We start from the raw sequence: 27,108 nt of genomic DNA, 5'->3' as shown, positions 1-27,108 counted from the left end.
TGTACTAGGGATAATCAGACCTTAGTTCAAGGGTGGGGAATTTTTTTTTTCCTGTGAGCAGCCGTTTGAATAATTAAAACATCATTCACAGGCCATACAAAATTATGATTAGCATGCTATAGATGTATTGAATTTCAAGTCCTGCCTGTGTTTGCCTTGGCAGGACCAGGCCAAATGACTGCACGATAGGCATTCCCCACCGCTGCCTTAGTGTATGCATACTTTCAGACAGGCTCAAATGTGAATTTAATGAAACTTTTTGTGAGAAATGTTTTAACATAACATGTCATTGTGTACATTTGCTATTTGGGATATTTACTGTGAAACTGATTTTTAACATTAAAATTTTCTTAATTAAATATAAAGCAAATATAACTAAATCAACTTTTAAAATATAATCAAGCTCGGCCGGCGCCATGGCTCAACAGGCTAATCCTCAGCCTTGTGGCGCCGGCACACCGGGTTCTACTCCCGGTCGAGGTGCCAGATTCTGTCCCGGTTGCCCCTCTTCCAGGCCAGCTCTCTGCTGTGGCCCGGGAGTGCAGTGGAGGATGGCCCAGGTGCTTGGGCCCTGCACCCCATGGGAGACCAGGAGAAGCACCTGGCTCCTGCCTTTGGATCAGCGTGGTGCACCGGCCGCAGTGAGCCGGCTGTGGCGGCCATTGGAGGGTGAACCAATGGCAAAGGAAGGCCTTTCTCTCTGTCTCTCTCTCACTGTCCACTCTGCCTGTCAAAAAAAAAAAAAAATATATATATATATATATAAAATCAAGCTCTGATGGCTTTGTGAAAGAACTCTGCCTCTAGGAGTATATCTGAATGTACTTATGTTTATGCTCCACATGAAATCGTCTTGCTCACGTATAGAAAATGACCAACTAGTTTCTCTAACAGTATTACCACCATAGTTCTCACCTTTTCTAAACTATTGATACAAGAAACCCTGTGTAAAGAGTGAATCATTTCTCAAGAGTTTTTCTTTGGTTGAAGATTTTTTGTTTTTATAGCTGAATGTACAGACATAATTGCTTTTCACCAAGTTTCTAAAAATATATTTTTGAGACTGTTTACATAACTAATTTTAAAAAATTCATCTTTTTGGCCTTTCTTTAAGAAAGGTTGATTCTCAGCAAAATATAAAAATAGCAACAAACCCCAAATTAGACTGTAGGATATGTATTAATAAATAGTTATGGACACTCCTGCATATAAAAAGGCCAGTACACATAGAAAATTTTGGCTTAGATTATGCATTTTTCATCTAGGGCATAATGATGTTTTTGAATGTAAAAATGCTAGGCAATATGAAGAGATAAAATGGCCTGAATACTTCTTTTGGTCACTAAAATGTAAAGCAGTATATGAATGTCTGTGAAAGCCCATATTAGAGAGTAAGAATGTGAAAGAATACATAAAATGTAATAGAATTTTTCCTTAATTAGATAATTGTTTCACAGATATTTTGTGGTATAAAAAATAAAATATATATATATATGAATTGAATATCATGATGTCAATGATGTGATATTGATGTTTGATTATTGATTGTTGATTACTAATTATGGATTGTTAGTTATTGCTATTAGTATGATTATGATTGTGTGTTAAGCTTGTGTTGTCATAGTAGGTATAGTGGTCAAATTAGAACATAGATCATTAAGCTATAGACTGCTAAGTATAAAGTTATAGACTGTCATGACTAACAGAATTCTGCAATCCAAAAAAAAAGAAGTTTGGACCTTTTACAATATATCAGCAATGGGCAGTGAGGGCATAATAAAAAAAAAAAAAGATGAACTCATGGAGATGTCTAAAGAATAGAAGATAGGTTTATCTTCCATTTTGCTGAAATTGTGGAAACGTGGTATAGATTCCCAACAAAGGAATCACTATAACTCAAGAACTGTCCTTCCTAGTAAATAAAGGTGCAGCGGCGTGGACCTTAGAGGCCACTGGAATGACTCAGGATTGCTCCCTCTTGAGCCTCACAATGCCTCTCACTCAGGAGAGACATCGAGAGCCAAGGGGGTGGACTGTGGAGAATCCCACAGGAGTCTCAAAAAGAGTCACGGATCACCGCTTACCTGGAAAGGAGATGAACTGTGGAAACTCCACAGTAAAACATTGAGTTAAAAAGTTACCACTAGCCACAAAATAAAAGTAAAGTGGAGTTATAAGTCATAAGCTGAGGCAATACCTAACGGCTGTTAGGGAGACACTCCCAATCATACCAAGCAGATGTCTCTGGTCAGTTAGATAACAGTGCACAATCAGTTCCAACATAAGTAAGGCGGGGACAGAATTGACTGGACTGTTCAACTGTAAGCAAGGAGGAAACAGCATTGCGCTACAGACAATAACTAACAATCCATAATCAGTTCCAACATAAGTAAGGCGGGGACAGTATTGACTGGACTGTTCAACTGTAAGCAAGGAGGAAACAGCATTGATTGGACAACAAGTCAGAGGATGGCAAGCTGGAGGACTGCCAGAAAATGAGGATAAAAAGGGGAGCCCTTGCACTTCTCTCCATCCTCTTGGGGATCATGGCCCAATGTGTGTGAACCTCTGGATCTCCACACATCTGGAGCTGAAGAGGCAGCCCACTACTCTGCACGGAGCAGGTAGTGGCGCAAGCCGACCTGCGACCTGCAGAGCTGTCCCTGAGCTATAACCCCACTGTCTCTGTGTTAGTGTGTGTGTGTGCGCGTGCGCACGCACGTGGCCCCAGTGCATGTGAACCTCTGGATCTCCTTGCACTTGGAGCTGAAGAGCCAGCTCGCTAACCCCCTTCCTAAGCGACACAAGGTGACTAGGAGATCAAAACTCCAGCTGAGATGCCGCCTCACCGCCTTGCTGGATTCCTTATCAGCCTGATGCCGGAGTTGACCACAGAGCCAGACCAGGCCTCTCAACAGGGGACCTCTCCAACTTCTCGCCTGGTCATCCGCCTGGGAACTTTGAGCCTACTGCCCAGAGTGACAGTCTTCCCACGACTTCCTGCCTGTAAGTGATTGATCTGAGATCCGTCTCTGCCGAGACATGGAGCTCTGGACCTTGAACACTGACACTCTTCTTCGTGACAGTGATACAAGCCTTGAAAACACAGCTTTTACAAATAATGTTAGTCATGTGTAATATAATATAACTATGCTTTGACCCTATGTTTTGACCCCATGCAAGGTATCTGCAAATAATGCTGGAGACCTTGATGTACATATACTATTATAATTGGATAGCCCTCAAAATTACTTTAACACTGTATACTGTATCTGTGTATACTGTGATCTGTGGATTAATGAATAAGTTCAAGTAGTATTATTGATATTAATGGTATAGATTCCAGTAGACCTCTAGTCATTAAGGAAATAGTGTTACCCTGATAGTTAAGTATTATAGTAAGTAAGTTAAGTAGAAGATAAGTAGTTATGTTAAGCTAAGTAGTTAAGCTAAGTAGTTACGTTAAGCTAAGTAGCTGAGTTAAGTAGTTAAGTCATGATTAAGTAGTGGTGTTAAGTTTATTGATAAGTGTATTAAATAGTATAGATTGATAAGTATATTGATACTGATAAGTGTATTGACTTCACTGAGCATGCTGATGAGTAGTGTGATAAAAAACCCCTGGTGTGTAAGCAATAAAATCTCATTGGAAAGACAGTCTTGTGTCCTGGTGTTCCTTTCTTCCCCATGACTGACAAGTCGTATGTCGCACTTGCTACTGTCAAGCTGCATGACAGCAGGCGCTTGCAACACACCGGAATCAAAAATCAAATATTGGATAGATATTCTCTTATTGATTATTACATTATTGAAGGATAATTGTATTTGACAGAATCCTAATTGAAAGGGAGTATTAGATCCCTGCCACAGTAAACCAGGATGGAAGTTTCTTTTAAGGCCGCTTAAAGCAGTGTAGTTAGGGTGTAAAACTAGAGCCACTGCTGTGTGTACAATGCAGTAATGTAAACAGAAAGATGTGATACCAGAGCAGAGTTGGAAAACAGGAATTAGAATTGGTCAAAAATTTGAAAGCAGATGGGAATTCAGGAGCACTTGGTAATCCAGGACTGCTCACTTATCTTGAATGTATTATGTTAGCAGGCATGATATCTCAAAGGAACATGGTAAGTACTATGATACATGCAAATAGTGCACATTTAATAAAGTTTTGAATAAATGAAATATATTGGGCTGATCAACCTTAAGCTATTCAGAGATGCATTTAATAACATGTGAAGCAAAATATAATACTGAACTTAAATATAGGAGAAAAGGAGCTATTAAATTTAATTCTCAGCCCTTTCATATATACTGATACTGTTAATTTACCATCTTCATTAATTTTGTTTATATCAGGAAAACAGCAATAGTTATCAAAGGCTTCAGAAAAATAGGGAAAATTTTAAATTGATGAAATTCTATCCTCTAAGTTCATTGTTACCTATAATTTGGAAAAAATGGTCATTTTTAAATCTTAGTAACTACTAAGTGTTTTGAGAAGCTTGACTAAAGAACCATTATCTCGGGGCTGGCATTGTTGCACAGCAGGTTAAACTGCCCTCTGCAATGCTGCCATCCCATTCAGAGTGCTGGTTCAGTCCTGGCTGCCCTGCTTCCAATCCAGCTCTCTGCTGATGTGTCTGGAAAGGTAGGATGGTCTGAGTACTTGGGCTCCTGCCATCCATGTGGGAGATCTGAAGGGAGTTCTGGGCTCCTGGCTTTGACCATTGTGGCCATTTAGGGAGTGAAACGGCAGATGGAAGCTCTCTTCATCTCTCACTCTGCCTTTGAAATAAAGAAATAAATCTTATAAATAAACAAATCTTATAAATAAAGCAAATACTGTCATATTTTAAAAGTGAAATTTTGATCACTGGCCTTACCATTTTCAACTTGAATCATCTAGTTAATGTCTGAGAATATAAAACTAATATGGATTTCCTTTCTTTATTTAAAAAAATTAAGCCTATTGAAGAGATGTGACATACAATTGTAGAATAAAAGATATTCTAACAATGAAGAGTCTAGAAAAGGTTATTTTTGGTAAGTTTTGTTTCATTTCCTTCAAGCAAATTGTGATTTTGTTAAATTTCTTTGCAGAATTCATTTTTCCTTTTATCTTTTAACTTTTTAAAATATGTAAGCTGTTTCTGTTGACCTACCTCTCAGATAAAGTGGATTTAAGTATTGTAAGGAATTTTTAATTAGGAGTTCTGGTTCAAAATCCAAATTGTCATTGATTATCTATGGAAGTTACTTTACCTCTTTAGGCCTTAATTTTCTACAAATACCAGATAGTTTGAGGTAGGCATTTGGAGCCACAGTTAAGATGCCACTTGGGATGTGTATATCCCACATCAGAGTGTTGTGATTTGAGTCACAGCCCCTCTTCTGATTCCAACTTCCTGTAATGCAGCACCCTAGGAGGCAGCAGGTGGTGGCCCAAGTACTTAAGTCCCTGACACCCACATGGGAGGCCTGGATTGGGTTCCAGGCTCCTGGCTTTGGACTGACCCAGCCTAGGCTGTTGTGGGCATTTGGAAAGTGAACTGGCAAATGGAAAATATCTCTCTGTCTCAGCCTTTCAAATAAAAATTTCAAAAATATTTTTTAAATGAGGCATTTTAATTGGGTGATCTCTAAAGACTTCACCTATTAAATTCTGTCATCTATTTTGTGCTCTAGAAAACCTCATTCAAGAATTCCTTGTTTGGATATAATAGGTAGAGGTATGAAAGAGATTCATTAGCTGTCAGACATAGAATATAAACATTTTTTAGATTCAAGTATAGGTTTTGCCAACCTTAGGCACTATAAGATGGTGATTGTTGAGGATACTGAAAGAAATAATGTATATAAAGCAAGTATCATAGTGTATGACAAATAGTAAGTTTACTAAACTTCAGCCATTAACATTCATTAACTTAAATGTAAGCTAATTTGTTTTCTTGTTTAGAAACATTGTTTCCAGTTTTATTTTTGGTTTTCGGGTTTTATTTTTGCTATATGTCACCTAATCAGCAAATATTTCAGTTCATACTATTTATTGCCTCCCTGTCTCTGTTTGTTTTCTTTTGATTTATGTTAAAATTGTTTAAACCTTTTTTTTAAAGATTGACTTCTTTATTTGAAAGGCAGAGTTACAGAGAGGCAAAGTCAGAGCAAGATAGGCCTTCCATCTGCTGGTCCCCTCCCCAAATGGCTAGAGCTGGGCTGATCAGAAGCCAGGAGCCTGAGGCTTTCTCCAGGTCTCCCACATGGGTGCAGGGACCCAAGGACCCAGGCCATCCTCTGCTGCTTTCCCAGGCACATTAGCCGGGAGCTGAATCGAAAGTGGAACAGCCAAGCCTTGAACTGGCACTCATATGGGATGCCAGCACTGCAGGCGGCAGCTTTACCACAGTGCTGGCCCTGATTTTAAACTTTTTAAGGTTTCTGATGTATGCTGCCAGATTGCTTTCCAGAGCAGATACAGTACCATTATTTTTAGTACACAAAATGAATTTAAAATGTAGAACTCTAGATTCAGGATTAAAATTTAAATAATAACAAAGGTCATGCTTAATTAGAAATTGTAAGTATTTGGTTATGTGAAATACCAAAAAAAAAAAAAAAACCCACAACTGCTTGGTGGAGTTAATATGTTAATGCCATATAAACCTAATAATATGTTCTAGGAGACCATTCTGTTGGCAGTATGCTTAATTCAGTGGGGAATATTACATATTAAGGCAACTGTTAATAGACCCCATAGGATGTATGACCTGATCTTACTAGGAATATTTAATAGCTTAAGAAGAATAGGAAAAGAGGAAACTCTGGAAAGACTAATTAGTATATACAAAAGGAAGAGAAAGATTTAACCCAATTGTGTCTTACTTGCTAAAACAGCAAAGTGGAAGTAAAAGCCGTATAAAGAGTTTTCCTCATAGTTCTCACTAGCTCCAAAGGTAATGTGAAAAGCTAAAACCAGTACTTAAATCTGATTCAGTTACTCTTATTTTTCCTTAATAGAATAAAACTGGTGTTCTCTAGCAGGAGAATGTTTGTCTTTGGATGGGAAAAAAAGAGCTATCTATAAACTCTTGGCTTTCTGAAATATATCACTATAAGATCTGAATATAAGATCCATTTTGCAAATCAAAATTATTTATAAACAGCAGAGAACATAAGTGGGGGATATAAAACAAGTAATAATTGAGACAAAGGTTGGGCATTTGGCACAGTGTAAATTAAAAAAAATAAAATGACAGACCAGCGTTACCACTTGGGGATGTCTGCTCAGATTGCTCAAACTCTCAAATCCAAACTTTGAACACAATACTTTTTTAAACTTTTAAAAATAAGTATGTATATCTATTTATTTATTTATTTGAAAGAGCAATTAGAGGGCTAAGAGTGCCAGAGAGAGATCTTCCATCTGCTGTTTCATTCCTCAAATGGCCACAGTGGCGGGCATTGATCCACACTGAAACCAGGAGCCTGGAACACCATCCTAATCTAGATTGCAGGATCCTAAACACTGGAGCAGTCTTCCACTACTTTCCCAGAAACACTAGCAGGAATCTGGATCTGCGGCAGAGCAGCCTGGACTTGACCCAGAGGTCCAATACAGGATGCCAACATCACAGGTGGTGGCTTAACCCAGCAATGCCACTATGTGGCTGCCCCAACACATAATTTTCCCTAAATCTGAACCTTCTTTTGGTTCCTGATCTAAATGAATGGTGCTATCCAGCTGTCCAAAGCAGAATCTTGGGATGCTTGTGACTCCCTTACCCTTCCTATCTCCCTACTCCTGCTTCCCAAGCACAGGGATTAAATATCTTTTTAAAACCCATCTACTTCTCTCCATGCTTCCTCTCATTAGTGTGGTAAGATCTCCTGTAGCTCAGCTGGGCCACAATAGCTGTCTCCTTTGTTTCCTCTCTCTACTCTTGCTCCATCCTAAGCCATTCCCAACGCTGCCAAAGTCCTGTCCTGTCACTCAGTTGCTCGAATTTCTGACTCCAGCATCTTCTCTTGTCACTCTTCCTCTGCCCCAAACCTTCTGTTTCCTTCTTGTGTCTTTTATTGTCTTCATTTCCCAGGAGGGATCATACTATCTTTTCTTCCTGGTCTTTTCATGCAAATCTTCCTTGGGGCCAGCACTGTCGCATCATAGGTTAAGCCACCACTTGCTGCGCTGGCATCCCATATGGGCTCTGGTTTGAGTTCTGACTGCTCCACTTCCAATCCAGCTCCCTGCTAATGGCTTGGAAAAGCAGTGGAACTGCTTGGATCCCTGCACCCATGTGGGAGATCAAGAAGAAGCTCCTGGCTCCTGGCTTCTGATCAGCTCAGCTCTGGCTATTACAGCCATTTGGAGATTGAACCAGTGTATGGAGGCCTTTGTCCCTCCCTCTTTGTCTCTAGCTTTTCTTCTCAAATAAATCATAAAAAGAACTTGGGGCATAACAGGTAAAGCCTCTGCCTGCAGTGCTGGCATCGCATATGGGTGCCAGTTCAAGTCTCAGCCACTCCATTTCCCACCTGGGCTCTCTGCTGCGGCCTGGGAAAGCAGTGGAAGATGGCTCAAGTCCTTGAGCCCCTGCACCCAAGTGGAAGACCCAAGAAGCTCCTGGCTCCTGTCTTTGGATGGACCCAGCTCTGGCTGTTGTGGCCATTTGGGGAGCGAACGATGGGAGACCTCTCTCTCTGCCTCTGCCTCTGCCTCTCTATAACTCTGCCTTTCAAATAAATAAATAAATAAATCTATTTTAAAAATCTGCTTTTTCTTTACCTAATTCTCACTTACCCTTTAGACCTTAACTAAACATCACTTTCATGATTAACCTACATTAATACACCTTTTCTTCCTCCTACAATCTAGGTTAAATATACCTGCTTTGTACTCCCTTTTTTTTCCCCTATGCAATATTTAGTGTACTTGGTTACTTATTTGTTTGTCTCATATTTTAAACAGTAAGCTTGATGGACAAGAACGGTATAGAATCTTCCTGACCACTGTATCCCTAATACTAATGCAATGCCTGACAAATATTAGATGCTTAAATTATTTGTTGAATTACTGATTCCATGTTCCCTTTTTCTCACCTTGGTCTTTCACTCACTAAAAAAAGTCATAGTCACTTATCAAGAAACATCTCTTAGTAAAACTCTCTAATAATTTTCCTTAAAAAGAAATGCAGAGACCTTTTTAGCTTAATGGATTTATCAGGATGTCTCAAAAGTATTTAAATCTAATGTGTTTTATTTTGAACTCTTTATCTTCTCATACTGCTTCCTTTCTCCAGAAGGGGAAAAAAAAAAATCTCTTCTGGCATCAGTGACTCCTAAGAAATTTTTGAAGGAACATGCACACTCATCTATACATAGACATCATTTTATTTGTTCATGAAATCCTGACTCAAAAATATTTCTCAAATGGACCCTTCCTTCCTTTCCTGACCTTTCTATTTACAACAGCTTTGCCTTCTTACCATTATAGATCATTCCTTTTCATTCCATGCCTTTATAGACAATCCTTCACATCAACCAAATATATCTTTCTCTCCAATGAAATTGTTATCAAATTTCTTGCATATAAATTCATTACAGTTGTGCGCCTGCCTACTTGTCAGCTCCTCACCTCCTCCCACACTGCCACTTTTCTCATTACCTTCTAAACACATTAGCTCTTTAATGTTTTTATTTATTTATTTTAAAGATTAATTTTATTTATTTGAAAGGCAGAATTACAGAGAGGCAGAGAGAGAGAGAGAGAGAGAGAGGTCTTCCATCTGCTGGTTCACTCCCCAGGTGGCTGCAACAGCCAAAGCTGTGCTGATCAGAAGCCAGGAACCAGAAGCCAGGAGCTTCGTCCAGGTCTCCCTTGAGGGTGCAGGGGCCCAAGGACTTGGGCCACCCTCCACTCTTTTACCAGGCTGGATTGGAAGTGGAGCAGCTGGGACCTGAACCGGTGCTCATATGGGATGCTACCACTGCAGGTGGCAGCTTTGCCTGCTATACCACAGCGCCAGCCCCTAATGTTATATTAATAGGTCATTTCATTTTATGTGTCATACTAAGATTTCTTTCTTGGTCTTGTCCAGTACTCATTTTTCAAGACTCGGGATAAATGCTATTTGTGAAGCTTACGCTTGCCATCTCTGTGTACCACAAGCAAAATGAGTTGTTCCTTTTTGCAGGTTATAACAATCCTTGGTTCTTTTTTCATTTATAGTGCTTATCTCATTTTACAATTATTTTCATTTTTCAAATGTTTATTTCATTTTACTTACTTGAAAGGTAGAGGCACAGCTGGAATCAGGGGCACAGCCAGGACTCGAACCCAGGCACTCCAGTATGAGATGTGGACATCTTAGCTGCTCGGCTAAATGCTCATTCTGATGACAGTGTTTACTTAGGAGAATTGATGGTTAAGAAATGGCAGTTTGGTTTCATTCTTTTATTTTGAAAATAAGGGCCAACTAAGAATAACTTTAATGTCTTCTGATTTTGTTCCTAAAATTTGGCCAAAAACTTACACTAAAAAGTAAATGTACCAAGGAACAAATCCAAGAAGGCAACACTGAAGATAAAGATCTTAATCTAGAACCAGTAAAACAGGAAATAGAAAATAAACATCATAGAAATGTGGTGTTTCAAGATTGGGAAAGAACAAGATGATAAAAGATTCAACCAATGATGTTAAAATCCCCAATACTGAAACCAGAGCAAGTTGCATAATTAAATATAATGTATCCACTATGGCATACTTGCAAAGGTAAACTTTTAAAATATAATGGCTGAGATTTCTTTTCATGCTTAGGGATAATAAACATGGTATTTCTAAGGTAGCTCCAGATTGGAACTATCATTTATTAATATTGAAAACTTTTGATCAAATTAAATGTAATTGGACCATTTCACCTTTTAAATGTTCTCTTTGCTTTGCTTTTTTCTAAATATTGCCATTTTGGAAAAGAAAACTTCTATGTCATTTTATGGAATCTCTGTATATTGCTAATAATAGTAGGTGTTACATTTTAGGAATTAACCAGTCAAGTATCTACTGTATACAAGTTCTAACAAATGATGGAAGGAGTAAGTTCCTCTCTTCAAGGTTTACAGTATCTGTACCTTTCTACAAGATAAGCAATCACAGGGCTGTAACATATAAGTTATAGAATGATAAATAGCATAGACGTACAAAATAAAAATGTTAACTTTGGGGCCCAGCATAGTGGTATGATGGTTAAAGCTGCTGCCTGTGATGCTGGCATCCCACATGAGTGCCAGTTCATGTTCCTCCTGCTCCACTTCTGATCCTGCCCCCTGCTAATGGCCTGGGAAAAGCAGCAGAAGATGGCCCAAGTGCTTAGATCCCAGGGAGACCCAGAGGAAGCTCCTGGCTGCTGGCTTTGGACTGGTCCAGCCCTGGCTGTTATAGCCAAATGGGGAGTGAACCAGTAGATGGAAGATCTCTTTCCCTCTCTGTCTCTCAATAACTCTGCCTTTCAAATGAATAAATAAATCTCAAAAAATAGTTTTTATAACTCTGGGAATAATTTTGTGTTTTATCAGTGTAAAAAAGAAGATGCAATTTGATGAAACAAATTCTACATATAAAGAGCTGAAGTTTTTTACACCAGTGAGACGTTCCAAATTGCCAATCTGTTCAGTTGCTTACTATTCAGCCTAGAGTCATCTTCAAGGGTCTCTATCACAAATCTTCTGATCATTTCTATCCAACTGGAAGGTTTCTGCATAGTTGAGGCATTTGCCAAGGAGACCATGATATCAGACAGTGTTAATCCAAATTGCCAGATATGTTAAAAGACCATTATCCTTGTGTGTCTTCACTGGAGCAGTTAACAGAGCTGGGAAGTGAAGCTGACGCTTTTGTCTGCCGTCCTAATGTAGCACTCTGCACGATGTTCTCCGAGACCAACACAACAGAAGAGGAATAAAGCTCTGAAGAAGAATGGGGTTTTATTATTCCTGAGTGTTGTGTTTTGTGTGGCTTTGTGTTTCCTTTTGGTCTGGATATGGCTAAGTCCCTAAGTATTCTAAGTATTCCTGACAGTGATCTCCTTTACTAACATTTATCTTGTAACAGGCATTGCCTTTCTATGCAATGAAAACATAATCCTGCCTTGTCAATCTCAACACTTTTCTTTAAAATAAATAGTTTAAAACAGCTAGTTTACTGTGTTCCTTGACTATATACAGGTTTGGTCATGTTAGCTTCTTTACTAAATCTAAGTACAGTAAGATGTATCATCAGAAAATAAAATGTTCTTGATAGAGTTTCTAGTTTTGCATTTTAAAAAGTTGTGATAATTTTCTTTGATGACTGAGTAGAACCAACTCCCTTCAAGTATAAAACGAGGTTTGGCTTGCTTTTCCACCAGATTCCTGTTACCCACACTGTTGTGCCCTGCTGTGTCTCTTGGACAGCTTGTGGTTCTTCACTGTCACTTCATCAGTGATAGCCTGTGTCTCTGGTCTCTTGGCCTCTTTCTTTAAATTATAACTGAGGTCACCAAAAAGGATAAATAGCCTAATCCTAAAAGAGGGTTCCTTGTGTAAGAAAGAAAAGAAGCCACATTTTGTAGATATTTGAAACTTTAAAATGAGTTCTTTTTATAACTTGACTACCTAAAACATTAACTTCCATAGCTTCATTTGATAGTTTATGAACTATTAGAATTGAATTAGGAAAAGGAATATATAATATTTAATAAATGTCAATCTTGTTGAGGTATCACTTCTAAAATAGTTAATATTTATACTTGCTTTCTCCTCTATAACAACTTTACTTTTCAGTCATGACTGCAGCAAAATAAAATTTACATACAGTAAAGCATTTTCTCCCCATATATAAATCCACCAATAAAGCTGTTTTGTAAGTCCCAGAACTAATATTTTCATTTCATACATGGTTTTGTAACTCTAAAGTTTCAGATAAGTGAATCGTAAAAGATTAGTTTAAATAGGTCTGATCTGATTTCATCATCATTTAAAAAAAAATCATCTATTATTTTTCACTTTATGTTTCTGTGTGGGAGCAAACTGTTGAAATACTTACTTAAGGTATACTAAGCTGATCTTCTGTATATTAAGATAATCGAAAATGAATCTTGATGTGAATGGAAGGGGAGAGGGAGTGGGAAAGGGGAGGGTTGTGGGTGGGAGGGACGGTATGGGGGGGAAACCATTGTAACACATGAGTCGTACTTTGGAAATTTATATTCATTAAATAAAAGATTAAAAAAAAATGTAGAAGACAGAGAAAAAAAAAGATTAGTTTAAAAACTATGTATGTAATATGAGTGTGGTAAAAATCATATACTTAATCTTATGTATATTCATTACATTTGTATAATATCTCTGTTCTATTGTGTTCTTATGTTCTAGAGAGTAGGATTTTTATTATTTTTAAATGCATAGCTGATATGTATACAATAAAAATATCTGTATAGTGGTGTTTCAATGACATTTATTTTAACCAATATTTTATGAGATGCATAAATGAATCTGCATTAAATGAACTACAGTAAATGAATTTAATTTATCTTTTTGGGGCCAGTGCTGTGGCATAGTAGCTAAAGCCACTGTCTAATGCTAGGATCCCATATGGGTGCCGGTTCAAGACCAGGCTGCTCCACTTCCAGTCCAGCTCTCTGCTATGGCCTTGGAAAGCAGTGGAAGATGGCCCAAATCCTTGGTCCCCTGCACCCACTTGGGAAACCCAGAAGAAGCTCTTGGCTCCTGGTTTTGGATTGGCCCAGCTCTGGCTGTTGCAGCCATTTGGGGAGTGAACCAGCAGATGGAAGACCTCTCTCTCTCCCTCTCTCGCTCTACCTCTCTTTGTCTTTCAAATAAATAAATCTTAAAAAGATCTTTAGGCAAGATGGCGGAATAGTGAGGGCGGGCACCGATAGTCCAGGAACATTTAGTTTAATAAAAGTGGAGTTACAGTAGCTTCAGAAAAAGGATCAGGAAAAAATTGCAGAGGAAACTCTTCTGGATCTAGTGGCTGTGACTCGGAGGACCTACTGGGAGAACCAGGTTGCCCACCGCGCAGAAGCCGAGCTGCGGGAGCTGCAGGGGCTGCGCGCCAGTGCAGGAAGGGGAGTAGATGTCACACAGACACCAGCGGAGAGAGTTGGGATGCCCAGGGCTCCGAGTCCACACAAAGGTGTGGGAAGGGGAGGTGAGCTCAGTAACCCAAGACACTGGCAGGGAAACGGTGGTCAGAATCTAGAGGGGAGCGGGAAAGTTCACCAGACTGACTACAGGAGAGAAGGAAAAAAGGTGGGGGGTTTCTCTCTCCACCAACCTTGCAAAGGTTGCAAGGTTTGCAAGAGTTTGCAAGGTTTGTAAGACACAAAGAGCAGGCCCCCACTCTGGATTTACATAACAACAGGGGAGAGCTAAGGCACTGAATCACTACAATTCAGTAGCCTAGGCAACCCAGTGGGAGTCCAGGGGAGAAACAGAGCCTGCACAGACTCTTTGGGTAGAAGCCAGAGATTGGAAACTAAATACCATCAATTCTGCACAGCCGTGTGGTGCGGTATTACTTACCTCCTGAATGAATTAAATAAATAAATAAATAAATAAATAAAAGAGATTTACCACACATAACCTAAGGGTGTCACCTTTGCACACACGTAACCCAGAGGAACCAAGCAGAACTCTCAGGCCACACCCATCTCAAGCCTCCAAGGCTCCTCCAACAGCAAGCAGTCCACTTAACACAGCCATAGTATAAAATAAAAAAAAAAATAAACAAATGCACAGTGACGAAAGAAGAAGTAACTATGCCAAGCAAGAAACACAGAAATCGAGGGAACAAGATCAATGATGATACTATGATGCCTCCAAATAAACAAAACACCCCAAGCCAAGATTATGAAGATGATGAGATAGAAGAAATGCAAGATACGGATTTCAAAAAATTTATGATAAGAACATTTAGAAGTTTTCAAAAGCAAATCCTTGAACTACAGAAATCCTTATTGGACAGGATTGAAAATCTCTCTCGTGAAAATGAAATTTTAAGGAAGAATCAAAATGAAACGCAGAAACTAGTAGAACAGGAAAGTGTGATAGTGAAGAGAAATCAAAATGAAATGAAGAGCTCAATAGATCAAATGACAAACACATTAGAGAGCCTTACAAACAGAATGGGTGAAGCAGAAGAGAGAATATCGGACTTAGAAGTCAGAACACAGGAAAACATACAGTCAAACCAAAGAAAAGAGGAAATTAGAAACCTAAAAAATATTGTTGGAAATCTACAAGATACTATTAAAAAATCCAACATTTGAGTTCTAGGAGTTCCTGAAGGTATGGAGAGAGAGAAAGGATTAGAAGGCCTCTTTAGTGAGATACTAGCAGAGAACATTCCAGGTTTGGAGAAGGACAGAGACATCCTAGTACAGGAAGCTCATAGAACCCCCAATAAACATGACCAAAAGAGATCCTCACCATGACACATTGTAATTAAACTTACCACAGTGAAACATAAAGAAAAGATCCTAAAATGTGCGAGAGAGAAACGTCAGATTACTCTCAGAGGATCTCCAATTAGACTCACAGCAGACTTCTCATCAGAAACACTACAGGCTAGGAGGGAATGGCGAGACATAGCCCAGGTGCTAAGAGAGAAAAATTGCCAGCCCAGAATATTATATCCTGCTAAGCTGTCATTTGTGAATGAAGGTGAAATAAAGACCTTTCATAGCAAACAGAAATTGAAAGACTTTGTGGCCACTCGTCCGGCCCTGCAAAAGATACTTAAAGATGTGCTACACTCAGAAACACAGAAACACGGCCATCAATATGAAAGAAGGTAAAGGAAGAAAAACCCCCAGTAAAAGAGCATGGGAAGGCCGGCGCCGCGGCTCACTAGGCTAATCCTCCGCCTAGCGGCACCGGCACACCGGGTTCTAGTCCCGGTTGGGGCGCCGGATTCTGTCCTGGTTGCCCCTTTTCCAGGCCAGCTCTCTGCTGTGGCCAGGGAGTGCAGTGGAGGATGGCCCAGGTGCTTGGGCCCTGCACCCCATGGGAGACCAGGAAAAGCACCTGGCTACTGGCTCCTGCCATCAGATCAGCGCGGTGTGCCGGCCGCTGCACGCCAACCGCGGCAGCTATTGGAGGGTGAACCAACGGCAAAGGAAGACCTTTCTCTTTGTCTCTCTCTCTCACTGTCCACTCTGCCTGTCAAAAAAATAAAAAAAAAGAGCATGGGAAGCTCAAAGCATATACTAGAAAATATCCCCAGAAAATGGCAGGGCAAAATCACTATGTATCAATAGTCACATTAAACATTAATGGTCTTAACTCTTCAGTTGAAAGACACCGATTGGCTGATTGGCTCAAGGAACACAACCCAACTATTTGTTGCCTACAAGAAACACATCTCTCTAACAAAGATGCAAGCAGACTGAAAGTGAAAGGTTGGAAAAAGATATTCCATGCCAACAAAAACCAAAAAAAAGCAGGTGTAGCCATATTAATATCAGACAAAATAAACTTTAATACAAAAACTGTTAAGAGAGACAAAGAGGGACACTATATAATGATTAAGGGTTCAATTCAACAGGAAGATGTAACTATTATAAATGTATATGCACCTAATTACAGGGCACCGGTCTATTTAAAAGATATGTTAAGGGACTTAAAGGGAGACTTAGATTCCAATACAATAGTACTGGGGGACTTCAATACTCCACTCTCAGAAATAGACAGATCATCCAGACAGAAGATCAACAAGGAAACAGCAGATTTAATCGACACTATTGCCCAAATGGATCTAACAGATATCTACATAACTTTCAATCCTACATCTAAAGACTTCACATTCTTCTCAGCAGTGCATGGAACCTTCTCTAGGATTGATCACATACTAGGCCATAAAGCAAGTCTCAGCAAATTTAAAAGAATTAGAATCATACCATGCAGCTTCTCAGACCATAAAGGAATGAAGTTGGAAATTAGCAACTCAGGAAACCCTAGAAAGTATGCAAACACATGGAGACTGAACAACATGCTCCTGAATGAACACTGGGTCATTCAAGAAATCAAAAGAGAAATCAAAAACTTGCTGGAAGTAAGTGAGGATAACAACACAACATATCAAAACTTACGCGATACAGCAAAAGCAGTACTGAGAGGCAAGTTTATAGCAATAGGTGCCTATATCAAGAAATTGGAAAGGTACCAAATAAATGAGCTTTAAATGCAGCTCAAGGACCTAGAAAAACTGCAGCAAACCAAACCCAAATCTAGTAGAAGAGAAATAATTAAAATCAGAGAAGAAATCAACAGGATTGAATCCAAAAAAAATTACAAAAAATCAGCCAAGCAAGGAGCTGGTGTTTTGAAAAAATAAACAAAATTGACACCCCATTGGCCCAACTAACTAAAACAAGAAGAGAAAAGACCCAAATCAATAAAATCAGAGTTGAAAAAGGAAATGTAACAACAGACACCACAGAAATAAAAAGGATCATCAGAAATTACTACAAGGACTTGTATGCCAGCAAACAGGAAAATCTATCAGAAATGGATAGATTCCTGGACACATGCAATCTACCAAAATTGAACCAGGAAGACATAGAAAACCTAAATAGACCCATAACTGAAACAGAAATTGAAACAGTAATAAAGGCCCTCCCAACAAAGAAAAGCCCAGGACCAGATGGATTCACTGCGGAATTCTACCAGACATTTAAAGAAGAACTAATCCCATTTCTTTTCAAACTATTCAGAACAATCGAAAAAGAGGGAATCCTCCCAAATTCTTTCTATGAAGCCAGCATCACCTTAATCCCTAAGCCAGAGAAAGATGCAGCACTGAAAGAAAATTATAGACCAATATCCCTGGTGAACATAGACGCAAAAATCCTCAATAAAATTCTCGCCAATAGAATACAACAACACATCAGAAAAATCATCCACCCAGACCAAGTGGGATTTATCCCTGGTATGCAGGGATGGTTCAACATTCGCAAATCAATCAATGTGATTCACCACATTAACAGACTGCAGAAGAAAACCATATGATTATCTCAATAGATGCAGAGAAAGCATTCGATAAGATTCAACACCCTTTCATGATGAAAACTCTAAGCAAATTGGGTATAGAAGGCACATTCCTCACTATAATCAAAGCAATTTATGAAAAGCCCACAGCCAGCATCCTATTGAATGGGGAAAAGTTGGAAGCATTTCCACTGAGATCTGGCACCAGACAGGGATGCCCACTCTCACCACTGCTATTTAACATAGTTCTGGAAGTTTTAGCCAGAGCCATCAGACAAGAAAAAGAAATTAAAGGAATACAAATTGAGAAGGAAGAAGTCAAACTATCCCTCTTTGCAGACGATATGATTCTTTACTTAGAGGATCCAAAGAACTCTACTAAGAGACTATTGCAACTCATAGAGGAGTTTGGCAAAGTGGCAGGATATAAAATCAATGCACAAAAATCAACAGCCTTTGTATACACAAGCAATGCCATGGCTGAGAAAGAACTGCTAAGATCAATCCCATTCACAATAGCTACAAAAACAATCAAATACCTTGGAATAAACTTAACCAAGGACGTTAAAGATCTCTACGATGAAAATTACAAAACCTTAAAGAAAGAAATAGAAGAGGATACTAAAAAATGGAAAAATCTTCCATGCTCATGGATTGGAAGAATCAGCATCATCAAAATGTCCATTCTCCCAAAAGCAATTTATAGATTCAATGCAATTCCAATCAGGATACCAAAGACATTCTTCTCAGATCTAGAAAAAATGATGCTGAAATTCATATGGAGGCAAAAGAGACCTCGAATAGCTAAAGCAATCTTCTACAACAAAAACAATGCTGGAGGCATCACAATACCAGATTTCAGGACATACTACAGGGCAGTTGTAATCACAACAGCATATTACTGGTACAGAAACAGATGGATAGACCAATGGAACAGAATTGAAACACCAGAAATCAACCTAAACCTCTACAGCCAACTTATATTTGATCAAGGATCTAAAACCAATTCCTGGAGCAAGGACAGTCTATTCAATAAATGGTGCTGGGAAAACTGGATTTCCATGTGCAGAAGCATGAAGCAAGACCCCTACCTTACACCTTACACAAAAATCCACTCAACATGGATTAAAGACCTAAATCTATGACCTGACACCATCAAGTTATTAGAGAACATTAGAGAAACCCTTCAAGATATTGGCATAGGCAAAGAGTTTCTGGAAAAGACCCGGGAGGCACAGGCAGTCAAAGCCAAAATCAACTATTTGGATTGCATCAAATTGAGAAGTTTCTGTACTGCAAAAGAAACAGTCAGGAGAGTGAAGAGACAACCGACAGAATGGGAAAAAATATTTGCAAACTATGCAACAGATAAAGGGTTAATAACCAGAATCTACAAAGAGATCAAGAAACTCCACAAAAACAAAACCAACAACCCACTTAAGAGATGGGCCAAGGACCTCAATAGACATTTTTCAAAAGAGGAAATCCAAATGGCCAACAGGCACATGAAAAAATGTTCAAGATCATTAGCAATCAGGGAAATGCAAATCAAAACCACAATGAGGTTTCACCTCACCCTGGTTAGAATGGCTCACATTCAGAAATCTACCAACAACAGATGCTGGAGAGGATGTGGGGAAAAAGGGACACTAACCCACTGTTGGTGGGAATGCAAACTGGTCAAGCCACTATGGAAGTCAGTCTGGAGATTCCTCAGAAACCTGAAGATAACCCTACCGTTCGACCCAGCCATCCCACTCCTTGGAATTTACCCAAAGGAATTTAAATTTGCAAACAAAAAGCGGTCTGCACCCTAATGTTTATAGCAGCACAATTCACAATAGCCAAGACCTGGAACCAACCTAAATGCCCATCAAAGGTAGACTGGATAAAGAAATAATGGGATATGTACTCTTTAGAATACTATACCGCAGTAAGAAACAACGAAATCCAGTCATTTGCAACAAAATGGAGGAATCTAGAACACATCATGCTGAGTGAAATAAGCCAGTCCCAAAGGGACAAATACCATATGTTCTCCCTGATCGGTGACAACTTACTGGACACCAAAAAGGAAACCTGTTGAAGTGAAATGGACACTATGAGAAACGGTGACTTGATCAGCATAGCCCTGACTGTTAATGAACAACTTAATACATTATCCCTCTTAGTAGTTTTTTTGTCTACTCTACTTAATATGACTGGTTTAATTCTGTAATTATCACACAGTTATTCTTAAGTGTTGAAATTTAACTGAAATGTGATCCCTGTTAAACATCAGAGTGGGAATAAGAGAGGGAAGAGATGTACAATTTGGGACATGCTCAGGCTGACTTGCCCCAAATGGTAGAGTTAGAAGCATACCAGGGGACTCCAATTCAATCCCATCAAGGTGGCATGTACCAATGCCATCTCACTAGTCCAAGTGATCAATTTCAGTTCACAATTGATCATAATGAAAGGACTAAGAGTCAAAGGGATCATATAAACAAGTCTAGTACCTGCTAATACTAACCAATAGAATAAATAAAGGGGAGAGTGATCCAACATGGAAAGCGAGATACTCAGCAGACTCATAGAATCGCAGATGTCCTAAACAGCACTCTGGCCTCAGAATCAGCCCTAAAGGCATTCGGATCTGGCTGAAAAGCCCATGAGAGTATTTCAGGCATGGAAAGCCAAGACACTCTGGCAAAAAAAAAAAAGACCTAAATGAAAGATCTCTGTGAGGAGATCCCAGTGGAAAGAACAGGTCTTCAAAGAAGGAAGTACCTTTCTCTGAAGGGAGGAGAGAACCTCCACTTTGACTATGACCTTGTCTAAACAAGATAAGAGTCGGTGAACTCAAAAGGCTTCCATAGCCTTGGAAACTCATGACTGGAGCATAGGGAGATTACTGAGGCCATAAACAGGAGTGTCAATTTGTAAAGTCAACAACAGGAGTCACTGTGCACTTACTCCTCATGTAGGATCTCTGTCCTTAATGTGCTGTACATTGAGATTTAATGCTATAACGAGTACTCAAACAGTATATTTCACTTTGTGTTTCTATGGGGGTGCAAACTGTTGAAATCTTTACTTAATGTATACTAAACTGATCTTCTGTAAAAAAAAAGAAATTATCAATTCCCAACTTGACTCTAGGTCTGATCTGATTTCATCATCATTTAAAAAATCATCTATTATTTTTCACTTTATGCTTCTGTGTGGGAGCAAACTGTTGAAATCTTTACTTAATGTATGCTAAACTGATCTTCTGTATATAAAGAGCATCAAAAATGAATCTTGATGTGAATGGAAGGGGAGAGGGAGTGGGAAAGGGGAGGATTGCGGGTGGGAGGGACATTATGGGGGGGAAGCCATTGTAATCCATAAGCTGTACTTTGGAAATTTATATTCATTAAATAAAAGTTAAAAAAAGATATTTAGGGTTGTTTTGAGGATTAAATGAGTTAATATGTATCTAGCCCTATGCTAAACATTTTGCATACATTAACTCACTTAAAAATTATACAGCAGCAATTCAACTTCAATCCCTGTCCCCTAAAATAGGAGCTGAACAAATTTCTTCATTTTTTCCTTTCACCTTGGCAGATGGATCCAGGAGGTTGAAAGAAAATGAAGGACTTCAGGAACAAAAAGAAAATCCCTATGCCACTAGAAACCCCATTTTTATCAATTGGAAGGAACACGCCAATGACCAGTAACACATCCAGGTTTATGAAAACAGGGGTTCACAGCCAAATGTCAGTTCACAGTTCAGGCTATTGTATCCTGTTTGAGGATTAGGTGTTATGGATGAAGGCCTATCATCTACTGAAGATGACTAATTGAATGCTGGGTTGAAGCTGTGCCTCTACAGCCAGATGCTTCTGTTTGAAATGGTATAGAATGAGTGTCTCTACAAGTTATGCAGCAAGTCCTTAATATTATTTCCCTTTTGTGGAAACTGTCTAAAGAAAATGATGAAATCCATAAATTGGAATCATGGATTTAAAGAATTGCCTTATTTATTTCAAACACCATTTTATGAGTCATTTTCTGTATGCATTAAAATAACCAAGAACAGAAGGAAAGAAAAACATCAAGCATTGCACAATTTTCTCCAATAACATAGATCAACTCTTACTGAATTTTTTTGTTTTTTGACAGAGTTAGACAGTGAGAGAGAGAGAGAGAGAGAGAGAGAGAGAGAGAGAAAGGTCTTCCATTGGTTCAACGCCCAAATGGCTGCTACGGCCTGCATGCTGCGCCAATCCGAAGCCAGGAGCCAGGTGCTTCCTCCTGGTCTCCCATGTGGGTGCAGGGCTCAAGCACCTGGGCCATCCTACAATGCCTTCCCAGGCCACAGCAGAGTTGGACTGGAAGAGGAGCAACCAGGACAGAATCCGGCACCCTGACCAGGACTAGAACCCAGGGTGCTGGCACTGCAGGCAGAGGATTAGCCTAGTGAGCCACAGCACCGGCCTCTCTTACTGAATTTAGCACTGTCTGATATCATGGTCTCCTTGGCAAATGCCTCAACTTTGCAGAAAGCTTCCAGTTGGATAGAAATGATCAGAAGATTTGTGACAGACCCTTGAAGATGACTCTAGGCAGAATAGTAAGCAACTGAACAGATTGCTTGGAGTGTCATGGAGGTTAGTGTAGATACAACACAGCAGAGAGGCTACTGAGACTCTGATTAAGGCAGTGTATACCTTTTATCAGCAGAGGGGCCTTATCCTTCCAGTTCAAACTTCATTGCTGAAGTTTTTCAGTAAAATCTATCAAAAGGAAGAGATACGGTCTTACAAGATTCAGATACCGTAGTAAAGTGTTTTCATGTTGGCTGGCTGGTTTACCATTGCAGCTTGCTCATCTTGGCTCCTGAAACCCTGAGCTTTCTGCATAGCTTAGAGATATCATTCATACTACTGCAGCAGGAGCAAATAAAGAATTACTAAAAAGTTTACAAGCTACTGCTCTCCGAATCTATGATCCACAGGAAGGCACTGTGGTGGTTCTCCCTGCAGAGCCTCAGCAACATTTGGTTCAGCTTGTACATTTTCCACCCAGTCTGCCTGCTGATCTGCTTTCTCAGTTAAGTCGTTGCTGTATTATGGGAAGACTCAGTTCAAGCTTGGTTGCTATGCTTATCGGGATACTGCACATGAGATCATCATTTTCTGGATGGAAGTTAATGACTGGTTGATCAGTGATGTGGATACGTCAGCTTTTTCTTTTCCACACTAGCAGGATTTTCGAAAGAGGAGTTGTTGGCTTCAGAGCCTGGAGGAGTTCCTCATGTCACCCAGACGCAGCTTTCCCCTGTGCTGCTCTACCTTATGGATTTGGGTCAACTTTTATACCACTGGCATGTGACAGAGGCAGTTTGTCACAGCTTATTGGTTATCCCTGTCCCAGGTCAGAGCTTTGACATCCTGCAAAGTGCCAGTAAGCTAGGCACTAGGTTGGTTTGACTGTAATTCCTGACAGCGTGGCCGACTGTGTTTCTGGTGTTATCTGTAGGCTCCTGGAGCATACTTGTGTAGTTGGTGAGACTCTACTGCCATTTCTGGCTTCTTGTTGCTACAGTCTTCTCTAGAGAAAGGGGAAGCAGAGCATCTAAGGAAGAGGGACAAGCTCTGGGGGCCCGCGTCTCTGCCTTGGCTCTTCTCCTCGAGTCCACAGGTTGATGCAGAGCCTGTGGGTGAACAGGGTTGGGCCTGAGGAGCTGCCTGTGGTGGGCCAGCTGCTTCGCCTGCCGCTTCAGCATGCTCCCCTCAGACCCACGTGTTGACCAATGCTATCTTGGTGCAGCAGATCATCAAGAATATCCCAGCCTTGAAGAGTAGCAGTGTGCAGGAGCCATGTACGTCAGCGACTTACGTTATTGCTTCCATGTGTACATCACAGGGCAATACCCACAGGCCCAGCGCCTTGAATGCAGGGTACTGAAGAGGAGCTGTGGTACCTCCTGTGGGAAATTGGGTACTCACATCTAACTTATTTTGTGGAGAGGCTGATGTAATAGATGTTTGTCATTAAAGCTGAACTTTTAAAGAACAAAAAATAAAAAAGAGGAATTTAGACCCAGAGAGAGCACCCACAGAAGGAAGATGTGAAGAGACCCAGTGAGAAGACAGCCATCTAAAGGGAAGCAGAGAGGCCTGGAAGAGACCTTTCCTTCCAAGTCCTTAGAGGGATCCAAGACTACCAACACCTTGATCCTGAACTTCAAGCCTCTGGACCCACCACACAATGCATTTCTGTTCCTCCCACCCAGTCTGTGGGAAGCTGCTTCAGCAGCTGGAGCAGACTAGTACACAGTGGAACAAGGGAAGGAGTCTCTCTCGTGACCATCAGCACTAAGTGGGAAAGAGAACAATCAGGCCCTCTTATCACCTTCTCCGCTGATGCTGTCACTAATAGAGAATGGCTAGGTCTGTGCAGGCAGCTCACTCCTGAGGAGCGTTAGTCCATAGCAGTGTCCGCTGTAGCAGTGTTCTGCATACAGGCAAGTGCAGTACTTTTTGCTGTTTGTTTTGCATTGAAAACAGTCTCAAAGTTGAATACAAAGAGCACTCTGCAGGTGTTGCAAATGTTAGCCATTTGCAACAGTATACTCCAGGGTCCTTAGGGCTATCACTCAACTACAGAGTAATTGATATATCAGAGTATACCAGACAGGTTCTGGATCAGCCTTTGAAGTAAATACTACATTTTCACACAGCTTGGTTACTTGCTGTGCCAGCTTCCTATAGCAGCTGTAATACCTTATCACAAGTCAAGTGCTTACAGTTGTGGAGGGCGAATCTGTAAGAGCTCTCATGGGGTTAAAATGACAGCATCAAAAGAGCTACTTTCTCCTGGGAGCTCTAGGGGGCAATGTGGGTCCCTTTTCCAGCTTCTTGAGGCCACCTGCATTCCCTGGTTCCTGGCCCCTTCCTCCATCTTCAAATCCCTCTGTGACTCTGGCCTCCTCTCTTGCCTCCCTCTTCCACTTGAAAGGACACTCGGGATTACATTGGGCCCTCTTGGCTCTTGGCTAACCCAAGATCAACCCCCTATGTTTTTTTTATTTTATTTACTTATAGGAGGTAGGTCTTGCATCTGCTGGTTCTCTCCTCAAATGCCCAGAACTGTTGGAATCCAGGTTTCCCATGGTGGCAAAGACCCAAGTACTTGGGCCATCATCTGCTGCCTCCCAGCGTCTACACTAGCAGTGAGCTGGAATTGGAAATGTGGGAGGCAGGAGTCCTACATGGCCACTTAGCAGATGCACAAAGTGCTGGCCCCAGCTCCCTATTTAAAAGTCAGACAATTACCAACCTTACTTCCATCTGCAATCTAATTCCCTTTTGCCATACAGAAGAACCAATGCACAGGTTGCAGGCAGTTGAAGGGAGAAGTTTGGGAAGGTGGTGGGATAGAGGGGAGAGTATTATTTGGCTTTCCACACTTGCCCAATGTCACAGAACTGGTTAAGTGCTAGCACTGAGTACTGTATCCATTAAACTTAGCTATATGGGCTGCTCACTCGAACTCGATACAGGGTGCATTGTACAGGTAGACGTTTTCCTTCGATATGATTAGCATTGTTTCAGAGCAATGACAATGCATCTGATTCGATGTAGAAATGATTTCTAGATTTTCCTGATAATGTTGTGACTTAACAAATATAAACTTGAAGTTTTATACCTCACAATATTGTAGGTTTTGGGTTGTGATTTTTGCTTTATTGGTCATTCTCTTTATGAGATTAAAAAAAAAACCAGCATGAGCTTTTGGAAAAATAAAGCGTGTTTTTTTTAAATAATAAAAAAAATGCATGCTCTTTCTAAGGTCTTAATAATGAACATAGCTGCCATTTATTAAAGACCTGTGTACCAGGCAAGGCTCTGGGAATCTTACATCTCATTTTACATTTTGCACACACTCTCATATGTATTGGGCAGTCTGAAGTCAGTGTGTTTCACAACTCATTCCAGTTGCAGGCTCCTCTAGCTCAGCCTGTCGAAAATGGAATGGATTTTTCCTTTCTCCCATATTCTGCCCCACCTCTGCCATGCTCCTACCACCAGAAAAATCAAAGAAAAAGCTAGACACACCACCATTGATTATGCTTTTTTCTCTCTAGGAATATCATCACCATTCATCCAGTTTATGCCAGAAATCTGGAAGTCCATGGTGCCTCCTCCTCCCTTCCTGTCCTCCAGAAATCTGTAGCAAAAATGTGTCAATTGTTGCCACTTCTTCCTTCCCAGTTTCTTCTTCCCCACTGGCACCACCTACTTCATTGCACCATCATTTTCCTGCTTTGTCTACTCATGGAGCCTCTGATCTGGCCCCTCCGTGCCTCCACCCTCTGCTCTGCTCACTCTGCCGTCTGTGTGGGTGATTTTTCTAATACATTTGTGTGAGGACTGTATTGCCCTCCTGGTTAAAACCCTGCAGGGCCGGCGCCGCAACTCACGAGGCTAATCCTCCGCATGGCGGTGCTGGCACACAGGGTTCTAGTCCCGGTTGGGGTGCCGGATTCTGTCCCAGTTGCCCCTCTTCCAGGCCAGCTCTCTGCCGTGGCCAGGGAGTGCAGTGGAGGATGGTCGCGGCGGCCATTGGAGGGTGAACCAACGGCAAAGGAAGACCTTTCTCTCTGTCTCTCTCTCTCTCACTGTCCACTCTGCCTGTAAAAAAAAAAAAAAAAAAAAACACTGCAGGGACAGCCTATTAATTACCCTGAGGACAAAATCCAGCCATCTAACTGTGCCTTGTAATGGACTTCAGATAAGGCCCTGTCACTGTAGCCCCTTACAGTCTTCTTGAATTCTTTGAACGTAATCCCTTTTGCTCTGCAATGTGCCATTCCCTCCGCCTTGATCGCGCTTTCCCTCCTCTTTGGCCAACTTCCACTTATCCTTCAGGCTCTAGTTTAAGTATACGTTTGCCCACTGCTTTGGATATTTCTGCTATAAACCGGCATGCTCTTCTTGGAAGACTTGCCCTCCACATTTGTTGAGGTTTATGGCCACCTCTGCATGGGACATCCCTGATGCCAGAGACCAAGAGAGATTTGTTCAGGAT

At 40.5% G+C, this 27,108-nt stretch overlaps 2 pseudogenes; both read left to right on the top strand.

The window, feature by feature from the left end:
• LOC138843820 (cytoskeleton-associated protein 2-like) overlaps positions 1 to 27,108 on the top strand; it is a 38,749-nt pseudogene that overhangs the window by 7,926 nt on the left and 3,715 nt on the right.
• On the top strand, positions 22,491 to 24,029 carry LOC138843729 (testis-expressed protein 10 pseudogene; annotated as a pseudogene).

The sequence above is a fragment of the Oryctolagus cuniculus genome, chromosome 9, assembly GCF_964237555.1.
Source record: "Oryctolagus cuniculus chromosome 9, mOryCun1.1, whole genome shotgun sequence".
Lineage (NCBI taxonomy): Eukaryota > Metazoa > Chordata > Mammalia > Lagomorpha > Leporidae > Oryctolagus > Oryctolagus cuniculus.
The sequence above is the reverse complement of the archived record's forward strand: the minus strand, read 5'-3'. Positions and strand labels throughout refer to the sequence as shown.